The 16,617-nt window shown below is 44.0% G+C and overlaps 1 protein-coding gene across 3 annotated transcripts in view; it reads right to left on the bottom strand.

Moving 5' to 3' along the window:
• SMOC1 (SPARC related modular calcium binding 1) overlaps positions 1-16,617 on the bottom strand; it is a 137,446-nt gene that overhangs the window by 91,687 nt on the left and 29,142 nt on the right. The window contains exon 1 of one of the 3 annotated variants that reach the window (XM_075614191.1): positions 3,249-3,408. The exons of the other annotated variants lie outside the window; for them this stretch is intronic. The gene's annotated coding sequence lies outside the window, so the exon portion shown is untranslated. Of the gene's footprint in view, positions 1-3,248; positions 3,409-16,617 lie in introns of those variants that run through there. 3 annotated transcript variants of the gene reach the window in all.

The following is a 16,617-nucleotide window of genomic DNA, read 5'->3' as shown; positions in this document are numbered from 1 at the left end:
AGCATGTTTATTGGGGACAATTGTCCCCAATAAACATAGCAATACACAACATACAATACAGTAAGGGGCAACATTACTATTATCCACAAATGGATAATAGTGCAGTTGTCCATTTAAAATACATACAGAACAATAAATATATTAAATACATATAGCACTCACCCATGTCCGACTGTCACGATGAAGGCCATCCTCATCTTCATCCTGCCCATGCCCCATCCGCTTCTGCAAAACAGACACAAGAATAAAAACATCCAATGTAATGTCCCCTAACCCCTTAATCACCATAGCGGTTATTAACCACTACAGCCATTAAGGGGTTAACCCACCATCACCCACATACCCTCCCCCACTACCCACAGAACCAATCAGAGTAGGGATAGACTTCCCACGCTCTGATTGGCTGCCGTACCATGTGAGGCCGGCCATGTTTCTTTTAATGACGTCATCTTAAAGGCAATTGAAGCAAAAGCCATTCTGATTGGCTGTGCATTAATTGCCTTTAAGTGACGTCATCATTTATTTTTTTATCGGCCAAAACACATGGTTTTCACGACCCAATCAGGGCCGTGGGAACCATGACGAAAATGTGACGTCATAGGCCTTTAAAAGCCTATGTCGTCTCATTTTGAAGCCAGACGCCGAGGAGGAAGGACCTCCGGACAAGAAAGAAGACCAGGGCGTGGCAGCAGACGGGAAGAAGACCCCGGAAGAAGATAGAAGAATACAGATGAAGATGGATTACAACTAGAAGACCCCTGGATTGCCGTGTTTTATTATTTTAATGTTTATTATTTTATGGTTTTTTATTTTATGGGTTCCTGTTCGTGGATTGGTTCGTGAGTAAGCTGATCAACGGGAGTCGGTGAGTGGGTCAAGTAATGGTAAGTTAACTAAAGAAATGTATTTAATGTAAATGTGTTTTTTTTTGTTTTTCATGTGTTTATTTTTTTTAATGCACATCATTGCTTGCCACTGTATGTATGTATGTATGTCTAGAGAGATATATACATACAGGGTAAGAAATGATAGTGTTGTAAAAGCTTGATTTGCAGTATTGTAAATGATTGTGGCTATGCTGCTATGCATAGATGTGTGTTAAATGTATTTTATAATTAGAGAGATGTAATTTTTGGGCTTCTATGCTGTACTGTAGGTAATGGTGAGGCTTGCTTTAGTATATTGTAATTGTTGGTGTCCTATTTTGTATGATGCTAACTTGTTCTCCGTAACGGTAGCTATAGTTAATTGTGTAATTGCTATGGATGCTATTTTAATTGTTTTGGGATGTAATTCATGTATGTTAATTGATTAATGGTGACTTTATTGGATGACATAGTATACTTTTTGTGATGTAATGCTATTTTATTAGGAATATTGTATTGTTAACATTGATTTGCTGCGTCTACATGTAGCTTACATTTTAGGCAACATGTATACAATGTAAATGCAATGTTTTAAGTGGCATTTGAGGCTTTGGATTGGCATTTGATGCTTTAGATTGAATGATTACATTAGATTTGTTTAGGAAATTGCATTTTAATTCATTGAGGATGTTATGGATCAGTGGTGTTGCCATTACAGGATGGCTTAACCCCTTATTTCCTTTGAGGTTAGTACCCGATAAGGTGATTAAGGGGTTCATTGATATGTGAATGTCATTGAAATGTATTGGCTGTTTATTATTTTAGCAACGGAACAGAATGATAATGGTGGCGACGGGGCCTTCTTATTGAAGAGGTGCGTAGAATTTTCTTTATTTTACTATGGTATTTAATGTGTTTAATAATGGCCAAATAATGTATTATCCCTATGTGGATAATAGTTATTTGGCACATTATTGTACTGTATGTGCTGGGGGGAGGGGGTATTGGCCCCAAGGGTATGTGGTAGGACTCCCTTGTGGGTAGTGGGTGAGGGTGGTTAGGCCTCAGGGGGTGGGGGGGGGAGGTAGTGGGGGAGGGTATGTGGGTGATGGTGGGTTAACCCCTTAATGACTGTAGCGGTTAATAACCGCTATGGTGATTAAGGGGTTAGGGGACATTACATTGGATATTTTAATTATTGTGTCTGTTTTGCAGAAGGGGATGAGGCATGGGCAGGATGAAGATGAGGATGGCCTTCATCGTGGCAGCCGGACATGGGTGAGTGCTACATGTATTTAATGTGTTTATTGTTCTATATGTATTTTAAATGGACACATGCACTATTATCCATTTGTGGATAATAGTCATTGTGCCCATTACTATACTGTATGTTAGGGGGGTATAGGTGTTGTTGGGGTTATATATATATATTTCTTTAATTAGTGTGGGGCTGTTGTGTGTGTTTTCTTTTTATTGTGGGTAGCGGGGGTGGGTGAAGGGGGTATTAGCCCCAACGGTGGTTTGTTTAGGGCTTGCGGGTGGGTAGCGGGAGGCCTTAACCCCTTCATGACCGTAGCGATATTAACTGCTACGGTCGTGAAGGGGTTAAGTGCACCCGCAACCCCCCCGCAAGCCCTAAACAAACAAGGGCCAAATACCCCCTTCACCCACCCCCGCTACCCACAATAAACCTGGCACGGCTCTTTAACCCCTTCATTGCCTTAGCGGTTAACCGCTAAGGTAATGAAGTGGCCTTTAAATGCATTTTTCCTGCCTCGGATGTATGCCGGGGGGGTCCGGTGCTTGTATTAATGGTATCAGCTCCGAAGACCCCCGGCATCAATCCCAGCCAGGAAAAAGGCCTGAAATTTTTCTAAGTGCCCATCCGCCACTCATCCGCTGCCTCTCAGCAGCAACTTGCCATCTTTTTCTTGCGTGGCTGATTCGCCAGCAAAACGCCATTCTAGAGTGGCGAATAGCTCCGCTTAGCTACTCGCCTCTACTAGAATACAGCGTGGCGGAAAATGTTTCATTTTTAGGCGGAAAGTGCCTTCTCACCTCGCCACCGGCGGGGGAAAAAAACAGCGTTTTTTTTTTTTAATCTCGCCACTTTCTCACCCCTTACTGAATAGGGATAGGCATTTTTGGCGGGAAAGTGGCGAGAAGTGCTTTTCCGGCGCTTACGGCATGAACCCCTAAGTATCTTGGGAACCCTGGTTCATATCCTGTATATAAAAAAAAGGAGGAGGGTTAAAAAAGAGAGGGGGATTGCTGCTTTATTTCCTATAAAGTGTAATTTAGAAAGTGTATCCATTGATTGCGATGATGTATCCAACTTGTTTTGCCCAGTTTGTATAAAGAAGATTCATAAGCAATACTTACAGTATGTGGAGCAGAAAGAGGTCTTTGCACCGGTCATTGTGCTAGTCAGTTAGCCATTCCCACCGACATTTGAAAAGCTATTACACGTCTTTGGGAAACAAGCCATAGAGATGTAACTTGTCTGCTAACCTTCAAGGTTCTTCATCACTGAGTTCAAGGAGCAGCCCAGCTAACAATGGCTTCCACAGCTGTAAACAGTATTAGCACTGTTATACTAGCAACATTTGGCACTGCCAGGTTCCTAAACAATGCGGGATATTGTCTAAACATGTCTATTTCATGTTGTGTAATGAAGGTGGTACCAGACATTACTGTTAATTTCGACCCTACTTCCAGCATTTGATAAAGTGTTTTCACAATGGCACATTATCACATTTACAGAAACACTCATTTCTTTGTACTTTGCAGTGAAATTTCCCACAACTCGGAGGCTTAACTGTAATGCTGATTTATCTATGTCCTAAGCCACAAATGAAACGCTCTGGAAAGATTTCAATTTCAGAACACATTACCATTATAATAGGTATAATACACTCCATTATAAAGCTGTTTACAAAAGCACGTACAGCAATTACTTTGTTATAACATGAGAATACCACACGTTTGCTTTCTTTTTAAAGTAAAATGTAATTTAATTGCAATTCAAACACTTCCATCACTGTAAAGACGACCTCCTGTATTATTTTAGATTATTATTGCGCTTGCGCTGTGTGCAATATTAATGGAATGTTGTCTTACCGATATAAATAGAAGAGCACTAATCATATGCTTAGTGGGCCTTATAAAGTGATTTTTTACCGTACACGGCAGTCTGGCGTTGATATTCTGTTGCAGAGCACCATCCTATAGTTTTTTCTTTCTTATTACTCTGCGCATCACCGGGACAACGCACACGGAGTTTCACGTGGTCTGGATCTTGTGCGTACGTCCATTACTGTTATAATGTATCATTTATTTTATGAGACGTTTATTATGGTATATGTATGTCAGTTTCTAACGCTGATTATCTTAGAGTTGATCACGTGACACTTGAGGACGCCGAGAAATCGTGGCCCGCCGGTAGTCTTTTGTCCTTCTACTTTGGAACACATACAGTACCTACCAGTTGCTGAATGTTGACGAACACGGACAGGTATGAAACTCACAGCCACTCAAAAAGAAACGTCAGCACGTGTTCTCATTATTTATTTATCAATCTTGTTTTGGGGCTATTCGTTTACCGAAAAGACCATTTGCTCTCTCTGGAGCAGTAACCATTGTGTCACACCTGCCCTTGTTTTATGGCATGAAACGGCTTAGTAAATACAGCTGAACCCCGTTATAACACGGTCCTTGGGGTCCACAACCCCGAGACCGCGTTATAACCGGGGTCGCGTTACAATTTCACCGGCATCTAGATCTCTCACCTCATTGCAGATGTCAGCTCTCTCCTCTCTAGGGCTATGTCCACGAGCTCTTCCCTTTGCAGCTGTCAGCTCTCGTGCGAGGTGTCATTTTTTTTTTTTAAACATTCAATGCTTTATTGACTACCGGACACATACACCGTTCTAACGGGGTTGCGATGTATAGACTATGGTGTCTTCCAGTGCCGGGAGGTGTCTTCTGGAATAGCAGGGCTAGTAACAATGGCCCATTATCTCTGTAGCCCTCGTACCCCCTCCTTGTACGCTGTAAATATGCTACCGGTGCTGCTTTTACCTGCTGGCTCACGGAGTTCCCAAGCCTCCGCCACGGGGAGCCTGGGGTGATATAGATACAATCTTGGTGCATCACCTCCCCCTGAGAGGGATCCCAACGTAGTGGGAGGAGCCCCTCACAGGACCCAAACAATGAACACACACAATGTAAAATAGAAAGGCCTTTACTGTAACATATCTCTTATCACTCTATAATGTCTATAACTCTATAGGACTAAAAGTACAACTACCCACACGCCTCACACGGCTGTAACCCACCACCGTGTAAACCCACACCGTGTCCCAAGAGTCCCACACCCAACTCCAATGTGTGAGACAGCGCTGCCCACTAGATGAGGTGTAGTGGTTGGTGCACTTGGTGTATGATACCTGCCGGGTGTGTCCACACCCGGACGCGCCAAAAGGAAGACAGAGTGGATCCGCTGATCCCGCGATGAGTCCGCCTCCGCGTGGTGTGCTATCCCACTGAATGGTCCCACCGTGAAGACAGTCTCTGTATCTTGAAGGGGTCTGGTCCCAGACCACAATTATCAGGGCTGCTCAGCGTTGCAGCCGTGTCCCTGAACTATCAAACAGCTACTGGGGCAGGGTCCATACCTAAGGGCCTGTCCCTAAAGCAGCCACAATCTTTCCAAGTGAGTTGGGGCCTAGCTGGGGCCTACGGGATTACCAGGCCTAGTGCAGAGGGTCACGGACCCCTGCACCTACAACCTCCCATATCCTTGTCCCAGCTCTGACTGCCTCTTTCTGTTCCAGCGCGCGAAAATTTATCTCATGTTGCAGAAGACCTGGCCGCGCTATTGGCTCCCTGGCGTCATGTGGTATTCCTGCCCCTGAGCACTATGGGGCTTGTAGTCCCCACGGAGCCTATCTCTATGGGATGCCACGTGCACATAGTACACTGCGCATGCGCGCTTCCCTGGTGTTGCCTCCGGTTCTCAAAACCGCTCTGTGCATGCGCCAGCTTCGCGCATGCGCAATGCAACTTCCAAAATGGCGACACCCTGCATCGGGAGCCGCCGAAGCCTCCGGCGATCCGATCGCCATTCCCACCCGCCAACAACACCACCCACCGCGGTGGAGGTAAGGGGGGGTGGGCGGGGGGAAATACAGAAGGACCGAGGAGCCAGCGGGGACCTGGCTACATCTCTATTCCCCTCCAAATAGCAACACAGAAGCCTCTCCTTTGAGGAATGCCTCGACATACTCAGCACCATCATACAGTACTGATTCAGTCTCAGAGAAAACTGCAATTTCTTCTCCACTTGAAATCAAACAGTTGAGTTAATGTGAGGAATATACTTAAAGGAAAACTAATTTTTCCCCTTCCAGGTATATAGCACATCTTGGCCAAGAGGGTCTTAAACAGGCATTGAAATACATTTAAAGTCATTTGTAAGATTAGGTTGTTGAAAAATGGATGAAAATATAATCCTGATGGTTTCTGCTTTTAAAATTTCAAATGTTAAAAGTAGAAAAATCTTATCGTATATTCATTCTGCTAAAAAAAATGTGTTACTACAGGCATACCCCGGTTTAAGGACACTCACTTTAAGTACACTCACGAGTAAGTACATATCGCCCAATAGGCAAACGGCAGCTCACGCATGCGCCGGTCAGCACGTCCTGAACAGCAATACCAGCTCCCTATCTGTACTGAAGCTGTGTGCAAGCGGGGAGACTGTAGAGCCTCTTACAAATGCGTTATTTACATCAGTTATGCACGTATATAACGATTGCAGTACAGTACATGCATCGATAAGTGGGGAAAAGGTAGTGTTTCACTTTAAGTACATTTTCGCTTTACATACATGCTCTGGTCCCATTGCTTATGTTAATGCGGGGTATGCCTGTACTGTACTTAAAAAATATATATGTTTAACAGGAAAGATATATTTCCATGAAATCTGGGTTTAAAAAGTGAAGTCACTCTTGTGACCAAAGTAAACTAACAGCAATTAACATATTCATCCCCACCGTCCATGCTGAAGGTGATCCATACATCTACACCCCTCAACTCCACTCCTCAAGACCCCCCCCCCCACAGGTCAGATTTTAGGGAAATCCCTGTTTCAGCACAGGTGGCTCAATCAGTCTCTCTGTTGAAGAGTGGAGAACTCCCGCCTTACAGACACAAATATTACTGACCGCACTTCGATAAATTCATGTAAAAAGATGCACACTTTACAAGATGCATTTAGAGCTCTATCTACTAAGTAGTGCTAAGGCATCAAGCATCTGCAAAATATGCAGAAAAACAGCTAACTTGGTTGGTACACAGCACTTGCAGATAACTTGTTACCAAGTCCAAGTCTGTGTTAACCTAAGACAGCGGTGCGCAAAGTGAGGGGCGCGACCCCCGGGGGGGGGGCTCAAGATTACCAGCAGGGGGCGCGGGGTTTACAGAGGTCCCGCGCGCCTCCCGAAAGCACTTAAATTAAGTGCCGGGGCAGCTGCAGGGCCTCTGTAAACCTCACTTACCGTGATTCGGCCGGCACCTGGAGACGCGTCGCCATGGCAACGTGGCGTCAAAAGACGCCGCGGGGTCATGTGACGTCACGTTGCCATAGCATGACAGCATGACGTTCAGACGCCGGGAATCGAGGTAAGGAGGAGGAGGGAGGGGGGCGCGCGGAGAGGAGGACATCCGGCGGGGGGGGGTGCAGGGAAAAAAGTATGCGCCCCCCTGACCTAAGAAACATATGTCAGATCTCACAAGTATACATGAAATCCAGTGCATCTGATAAAGGAGGTAACACTCAACCGTTGGGATTCACTAAGCATCGATGGGCACCCAGATCCAGCATTACCGGGCATTGACTTGGATGGCAGTAATGCCCAATCCAGCGTTAACACCCATTGACTTGGGTAGTAGTAATACCCGATCCCCACGTTAACGGGCATTGACTTGGATGGCAGTAATGCCCGATCCCGCATTAACGGGCATTGACTTGGATGGCAGTAATGCCCGATCCCGCATTAACGGGCATTGACTTGGGTAGCAGTAATGCCCAATCCCCACGTTAACGGGCATTGACTTGGATGGCAGTAATGCCCAATCCCGCGTTAACGGGCATTGACTTGGATGGCAGTAATGCCCAATCCCGCGTTAACAGGCATTGACTTGGATGGCAGTAATGCCCAATCCCGCATTAACGGGCATTGACTTGGATGGCAGTAATCCCGATCAGGGCACCATACCTTGCATTGGCGCATAGTTAAGCTCCCACAATGAGTGTTGAGTAATATGGGCCACCAAATGTTAACATAGGCTTGTTTGACACAGAGCTTTTACAGTGCCCCCTCCTCTATGGCAGGGGCGGCCAAACTCAGTCCTCAAGCGCCACCAACAGGTCAGGCTTTAAGGATATTCCTGCTTCAGCACAGGTGGCTCAATCAAAATGACTGAGCCACTTGTGCTGAAGCAGGGATATGCTGAATACCTGGCTTGTTGGTGGCTCGAGGACTGGAGTTTGGCCAGCCCTGCTCTATGAGAAACTCAAAACACTGAAGTTGAAAGTAACTTGTAAGTTTAGCACCGTCATGGAAATATACAGCGCGTTCTTAGTCTCCCATATCAGTAACTGTGCATCCATTTCTCCAGCAGGAAGGCACAAACGGAACCAGCCTCTGAGTTTAGACTTCATAGTTTTAGATAGCACTTCCAGCACACACCACAGAGAGAAAAGCACAGGATTAAGTGTTAAGAGGCTGGACTAAATCATTTAGTTGTGGCTGGTTTGCGCCGGGACATCTTGCCGCCGGCCATTTTGCTGCCAAGGTGAACCCATAACCTTACCTTAAATACCTCTAATCTTAACCCATAATACTAACGCTATCCCCTACCCTAAAAAGCTTAACCCCTTACACTAAACCCTCACTCTAAAGCATATGTTACCTGATTGGATGGCTTCCTTCCCTTTAATAATGTGACGTCGCATCACTCCAAAAAAGGGTAAGCTCTTAGGAGTAGGGACTTCTCTTCCTAAATGTCACTTTTATGTCTGAAGCACTTATTCCCATGACCTGTTATTTGTATTATTTGTTATTTATATGATGGTCACGTGTATTACTGCTGTGACGCGCTATATTCATTAATGGCGCTATATAAACAAAGACATACATACAAAAGTGTATTATTAAAAAAGCAGTCAGGGAGATCAGGGTAATCTGGCATTGGTAATAGAGGCGTGAATTCCTAATCAAGCTCTTTGACCAATGGAAATTCCCTTTTGTCTGATGTCACAGCTAGGGACCCCCTCAATCCCTCCTCATCTTTATTGGGTCTCTGATAAGGACAGGGTGGGATAAGGGGAAAGAAAACACTTCATTGACAAACACTTCCCCATTCAGAGGCCCATGAGAAATCCAACTTGTAATCAATTTGCAAAAAGATGGTAGCAGCCAAATATTTGCTATTAACACGGCTAGATTTCTTTAAGGAAGCAAGCTAATTAGACTGTTTAATGCTTTACAAAAGGTTGTTTAAAGCCCAAAGAAAAGAATCTCTTCATAAAGCACCGGAAAGCTTGTTATATTCTAATATTAACCGTATAGCCTGTCTTCTTCACAAACCGTGCAGCATCCCAGACTTAACCTGCAATAAGAGAGAAGATTAGATTGCTGATTCTACTAGGAATCATACAGAAATAATGTAATTATAGAGGTCTCATTCTTCCCAGTTCTATAAGAAGAAACCTCATTTTAAAAGGGGATTGAAAAGCTATAAACATCAACAACAAGAAATGTGCTTTTTAAAAACAATGATTTCACTTTGAAGTGATGAGTCAGCAGCTACAGAATCTGGCTCTTCTTCTGTTTATCTTTGGACCGATCCGCATGATACTGTAGGTGGTTCTGCATATTGTCTCTGTTTCTGAAGGCTTGTTTTAATTCAATCCTCACTTGATGCCTTTCCCCCCTCTGTCTCTGTGCTATTGGTGCCTTTTTGATCCTATCTTCATGGGTTCCTTGTGTTAGTTTACGATTAATGGAAGATCTGACATCATCAGAACGGTATAACCTTTGGCACAAAACCTCAAGTGCTGTTAAATGACTGCTAGTAAATATTAGGCTTCAGCTTGTTGGTCCCGGCTTTCAGGTAGAGGATATAAATCTGATACCAAAACTCGGTACTCTTGACGCGTCTGCTAAGTGGCGCCACAATTACTGAAGTCAACGTGAAATGCTTGACGGGCCGCGGTGACACTGAGCGCTCTGTTTTCAGGTGCAGACTGAGCATTGCTGAGTTATGACATTTTGTGGGCATCAGCTTAGCACAACGTGCGGTTAGTAAAGAGAAATCATTTTGCAATCACTGCCCACGTTTTGTAGTCTCTGCCCTGCCTGGCATATAAAAGCTGCCCTGCCTGGCATATAAAAGCTGCCCTGCCTGGCATATAAAAGCTGCCCTGCCTGGCATATAATAGCTGCCCTACCTGGCATATAAAAGCTGCCCTGCCTGGCATATAAAAGCTGCCCTGCCTGGCATATAAAAGCTGCCCTGCCTGGCATATAATAGCTGCCCTACCTGGCATATCAAAGCTGCCCTGCCTGGCATATAATTGCTGCCCTACCTGGCATATAAAAGCTGCCCTGCCTGGCATATAAAAGCTGCCCTACCTGGCATATAAAAGCTGCCCTGCCTGGCATATAATAGCTGCCCTGCCTGGCATATAATAGCTGCCCTGCCTGGCATATAATAGCTGCCCTGCCTGGCATATAATAGCTGCCCTGCCTGGCATATAATAGCTGCCCTGCCTGGCATATAATAGCTGCCCTGCCTGGCATATAAAAGCTGCCCTGCTGCGGTAGTTGAAGTGTGGTTCTTCTTAACATTGGCTTTATTATTGTAAAAGAAAAATGAAAGACTTGGCGGTGATAAATATGTTTTGCTTCATCATACATTGCCAGTGACACAATCAGACACGTCCCATATCAGATACAAACTCTTTCTATGGCTAGATTGTGGCCCTTTGAAAACAGTCTTTAAATAACCCAACTTCCATCTTTGTGAGCGGTCATGCTAAGCTCTGTATGTCCTTCAGCCCAAGCAGACGGCTCAATTATTAGCCGCAGTCTAATTATCCTCCCTCCTTCCCCAGCACATCTCCCTGTGGTCTCCAGGCGCTTGTCTCCCAGGGACACACTGTAACTCTTCCTCCGCTGCTCCTCTCCAGTACCATTCTGTTCCTCGCCTTCATTTCACGTGACCTCTTTAGCACTTCGGTTCCCCCTGCTTTTATTAACAATAATAATGCAACGAGTGCAATGGTTTACAGTAGAGTTGCGCAGACACGTCCATGTGGGGAGCTTACAGTGCAAGTTTTTTGTTGCCCGAGGCTCAGGGAGATAATGTTACTTGCCCAGGTCGCAGAGAGTTTACAGTCTGATATAATCTTCCTGGAAGAAGTGAAACTCTCAGACTAATTACTGCTGGCTCCAGGCAAGGGAGGTGGAGAGAAACGTGCTGGTCTGAAGGGCCCAATACATTTTGACTCCAAGGACTTGTGACTGCTAGTACAGTGACCAGGTGCCCCTGGATATCTCCCACCCCCACAGAGGAGGAAGACCTACAGTAGTTTGGTCCAATGAATGTCAGAGCAGTGCAGTTTATCTGACTCTTCCATGGTGATAAATGACATAAAAACAAAGAAAACAATCATGAGTGCATCCATTAGTAAAGAAATATGTCAGTCCTAGCTGACATTTAAAGATGGCACTGGGGTCGGTGGCGAGGTGCCCCGGCAAGCCCAGCAAGCCTGCCCCTTGGCTCTATATGTATATATGATTTGCTTAATGTAGTGTATATATGTGTGTGTTTACATTTGCTTAATGTAGTGTATATATGTGTGTGTGTATGTATGTACAGTATGTATATATATATATATACAAATGTTTGTATTATACAGTACTGTTGTGTGTATGTATGTATGTATATATATATATATACACATACATACATACATACATACATACACACACAACAGTATAATACAAACACATTTGGATCATGTACTGTAAATAAGACTGGGACTGGGAATACGAGGTCAACTCTGTAATTTGGGAATACAGATAACATTTTTAATTACAAACAAAAAAAGTGGGCAGGTTGGTGAACCATTGTAATGTGTCTATTTCCTGTGGAACAGCCACAGTGACAAACAATTTATTTAGTAGATCATTCACAGACTAATTAGGTTATGTAACTGCTTGACCAAATGTAGTAATTGGCCTCATCAAGATGTTGACATTTTCTTGACACCCTCTTTCTTCCATCAGATTAAAACACAATATACAATATAAAGCCATTAGTGATCCATCAGGAGTAGATTTCCACCTTTGATCCAAGGCGTAACGAGATTTGTTATTCCTTGCCTCTAAAAGGAATTAACCCTCTGTTATCATAGAATAAGGTGGAAAGATAAAGGGGACAAGTTACAAATGTCGCTTAAGTCATAAGATTCTTTGCAGCAATGTGATAAAGATACCCATTAAATCACAGATACGGCAAAGAGTAAATGTGTTTTAAACGCATCATGGATTTATTTTTTTGTTCAGAAAGAAAGAGTTTTGTGTAAAATGCACGGATACGTAGAATTCTGCACTCATCAAACTATCTAGTTCAGAATATGCACCGTTCAACATCCACTCTCCTGCATGTTTCTCCCACTGTTAAACACACAGTCACACATCCATGTACATGCTGTATACTTATATAGGGGATTATGTATCCATCAGTTTGTTTGGATACACCACCATTTTTCTGCAAGCATCAAGAGTTTCCTACATTGGAGTCAGGGTGTGGGCCCTGCCAGGAAAGTTTATGCCACCTCAGAACTGCGGAATTTTCTGACATAAGTAAAAAGGTAAAAAATGACACACACACCGAACATAAATTCGATTTATGGCGTGTGCATCATGTAACTTCTCCTAACTCCTTTTACTGACCCGCATCAAATCCCAAGCTGACACAGGCAGAGCAAACAGCAAAGGGAGACATTTATTCATTATTAATATTACATTTTCTAAAGCAAAACTGGGCGCAGAAAGTTGTGGAAAGCATCGCAACAGATTTATTAAAGAAAATAATCCCATCACAATTAATGGAAAGTAGTTTTCTTTGTAAAATCTGGGGCTTTTTTTTTTGCCCCGCTAAGAGACTGATAAATATCCCCCAAATGCCTTAATAAACATGGTTAGTGAGTTTAAAGCAGCAATCCCGACTACTATTTTCAGTTCTAGAGATATTTACCCAGTTCCCAAGATACTGTACTTACTGGCGAGGTTACCGGAAATCCCTCGAGGGGAACCAAAATGGCCGTTCAAATCTTACAGGTCCTGAGGCAACGCATTCCGCTGCGCTCACTGCCGCTACATGACCCAGTGACACTGCTTATGCTCACTGTCGCTACATGACCCAGTGAGCAGTCCTGGGGACCACTTTGGGTCCTTCTTAGGAATATACCCTTAGACCCACCGCACCGGGTCCTAGCCCAAGAGTGCATCCTGTTGGACCCCTTACATTCCACCAAATTGACCGCCTGGGTAGAACTGACCAGTCCACACACCTCCAACGCCGAGGCCATTTGACACCTCAAATTTGCCTTGTCGCCACCAGCAGTGGCACAGCCTCCTGCAAACCCATATAAAATAACCAAACACCAACTAAAGTTCCAGCACTCACTGACTAAGGGGAAAATGATCAAAACAAGGTATATGCCAAAAATGAAAATTATTTAATGCAAGCAAAAGATAGTACAAATAAACTTGGAGCGATGTCACACAAGCGGGTAAATAGTAATGGACCCTAAATACAGGTGGTAAGGGGAAAAAACACAGGGAGTGGGGGAGACAATGGATGGGGTGGGGAGGGGGATTAACACAATGGGGGAGGGTGTAATCAGGGGGACAACATTTTGGGGTGAAGACCCCTTCCTCGGGCCCGTTTCCTCAGGTCCATGTGAACCACAAGGTACTTTCCTTGACCCTGTATCCCCAACCACCAAAGCAACAACCAACAATAAAGTTAAATGGCGTAATCAATCAAACAGAGTGTAAGCTCAATAGGTAACGTCCAGAATCAGCAAGAGTATGAATCAAGTTTAAGCAAAGAATCAAACCGTCAGGTCCTGAGCAACAACGAATCCGCTCTCTTCTCCTGCTGTATGGTTCAATGCTATTCACAGTCTAAGAAAATATACACACATCTCTCGAGACCCAAAAGACGATCGAAACGTTAAATTCCCTTAATAGATTCCGCTTTTACCTCTGAAAGATCTGCGAGTGTTGGCCATTTCTTTATATAATCTATTCATTTCCTGTGCACCTTGGCACTAGGACTTTTGTATTCATGATTGCCCCATTGTTTGTACTATAATATATATGTATATCACATACATTATTGACTTTTTTTGATACACCTGTTATCCAGCTTCATTATGAAATCTTCCATTTTGACATGTACTGATGTAATTCAGGATTTATTCCAAATGACTGTCTTTATGGATTATCTAACGGCTCATGTGTACCTCCTGCCTTATTACTGCACTGAAAACTGGAAAGAAGAGAAATTCTTTATTTTTTCCATTTGGTAGCGAACTATCCCCTAAAAAACGAAGTATATATTTTACATCTTCTGGTACTTGGTCCTGTTTAGAGAGACATTTGTGCTGTAATTTACAAGACTATAAAACACATACAAAGTAGCAGCGAAGCTGTTACATGGTTTAGTTTTTATTTGATTGGAAACGCTAATATATGTTGCTAAGTGAGGTTACAAAGCATCAACTGTGTAGCTCAGGGCTTACAGTTAGGAGCAGAAAAGCCACAAGCTTATTGCAATGTCCTTTTAGATACATTTAAAAACTTGAAAATTATTATATTTCAACATTTTGTCAGCATTTAACATATGTATTATATATATTTACATGACCTAACCTTACTAGTGAGTTTGTGTGAAACTGTGTACTTAGCTGCCTAAGGCAGCGGTGCGCAAACAGGGTGGCGCGCCCCCCAGAGGGGGCGCTACATTCTTCTGGGGGGGGGCGCCGGCAGTTGCAGAGGCCCCCCGCTCTTCCCCAAGACATTTAAATTAAATGCGGGGGCTCGCGTGAGGAATCTGGAACCTATTTACCGGGTTTCAGTAGTTTGTTGTGCCGCGTCGCTGAGTCAAATGACACTACGGCGCCATGTGATGTCACATGACCCCGTTGCGTAATTTGATGCCCGTCGCCATGGCAACGCAGCACAACAAACTACTGAAACCCAGTAAGTAGGTTACAGAGGCCTGACGTCACACCGGGCGTCATTTTACACCAGTCAAACATTAAGGGGGGCGCGAGTAGCTGCGGGAGCAGGCAGGGGGGCGCAGCTCAAAAAGTTTGCGCTCCCCTGGACTAAGGAACTGGTATGAAACTAGCAGGGCAGAGAGTGCAAGGGCCACATGAAGACCCTTTGCTGGCCACCATTGGTTCGTGGGCTGCCAGTTGAATAGCCCGAGTTATTGCAATATTGCAATACAATGATCCTAGGTCTCATTCCCACGTGCACTTTGTATCTAGGTCTCATTCTCACGTGCACTTTGTACCTAGGTCTCATTCCCACGTGCACTTTGTATCTAGATCTCATTCTCACGTGCACTTTGTATCTAGATCTCATTCTCACGTGCACTTTGTATCTAGATCTCATTCTCACGTGCACTTTGTATCTAGATCTCATTCTCACGTGCACTTTGTATCTAGATCTCATTCTCACGTGCACTTTGTATCTAGATCTCATTCTCACGTGCACTTTGTATCTAGGTCTCATTCTCACGTGCACTTTGTATCTAGATCTCATTCTCACGTGCACTTTGTATCTAGGTCTCATTCTCACGTGCACTTTGTATCTAGGTCTCATTCTCACGTGCACTTTGTATCTAGATCTCATTCTCATGTGCAGTTTGTATCTAGGTCTCATTATCACGTGCACTTTGTATCTAGGTCTCATTCTCACGTGCACTTTGTATCTAGGTCTCGTTATCACGTGCACTTTGTATCTAGGTCTCGTTATCACGTGCACTTTGTATCTAGATCTCATTCCCACGTGCACTTTGTATCTAGGTCTCATTATCACGTGCACTTTGTATCTAGGTCTCATTATCACGTGCACTTTGTATCGACGTCTCATTATCACCTTGCACTTTGTACCTAGGTCTCATTATCACGTGCACTTTGTATCTAGGTCTCATTCCCACGTGCACTTTGTATCTAGGTCTCATTCCCACGTGCACTTTGTATCTAGGTCTCATTCTCACGTGCACTTTGTACCTAGGTCTCATTCCCACGTGCACTTTGTATCTAGATCTCATTCTCACGTGCACTTTGTATCTAGATCTCATTCTCACGTGCACTTTGTATCTAGATCTCATTCTCACGTGCACTTTGTATCTAGATCTCATTCTCACGTGCACTTTGTATCTAGATCTCATTCTCACGTGCACTTTGTATCTAGATCTCATTCTCACGTGCACTTTGTATCTAGGTCTCATTCTCACGTGCACTTTGTATCTAGATCTCATTCTCACGTGCACTTTGTATCTAGGTCTCATTCTCACGTGCACTTTGTATCTAGGTCTCATTCTCACGTGCACTTTGTATCTAGATCTCATTCTCATGTGCAGTTTGTATCTA

This window comes from Ascaphus truei, chromosome 9 (genome assembly GCF_040206685.1).
Source record: "Ascaphus truei isolate aAscTru1 chromosome 9, aAscTru1.hap1, whole genome shotgun sequence".
Classification (NCBI taxonomy): domain Eukaryota; kingdom Metazoa; phylum Chordata; class Amphibia; order Anura; family Ascaphidae; genus Ascaphus; species Ascaphus truei.
The sequence above is the reverse complement of the archived record's forward strand: the minus strand, read 5'-3'. Positions and strand labels throughout refer to the sequence as shown.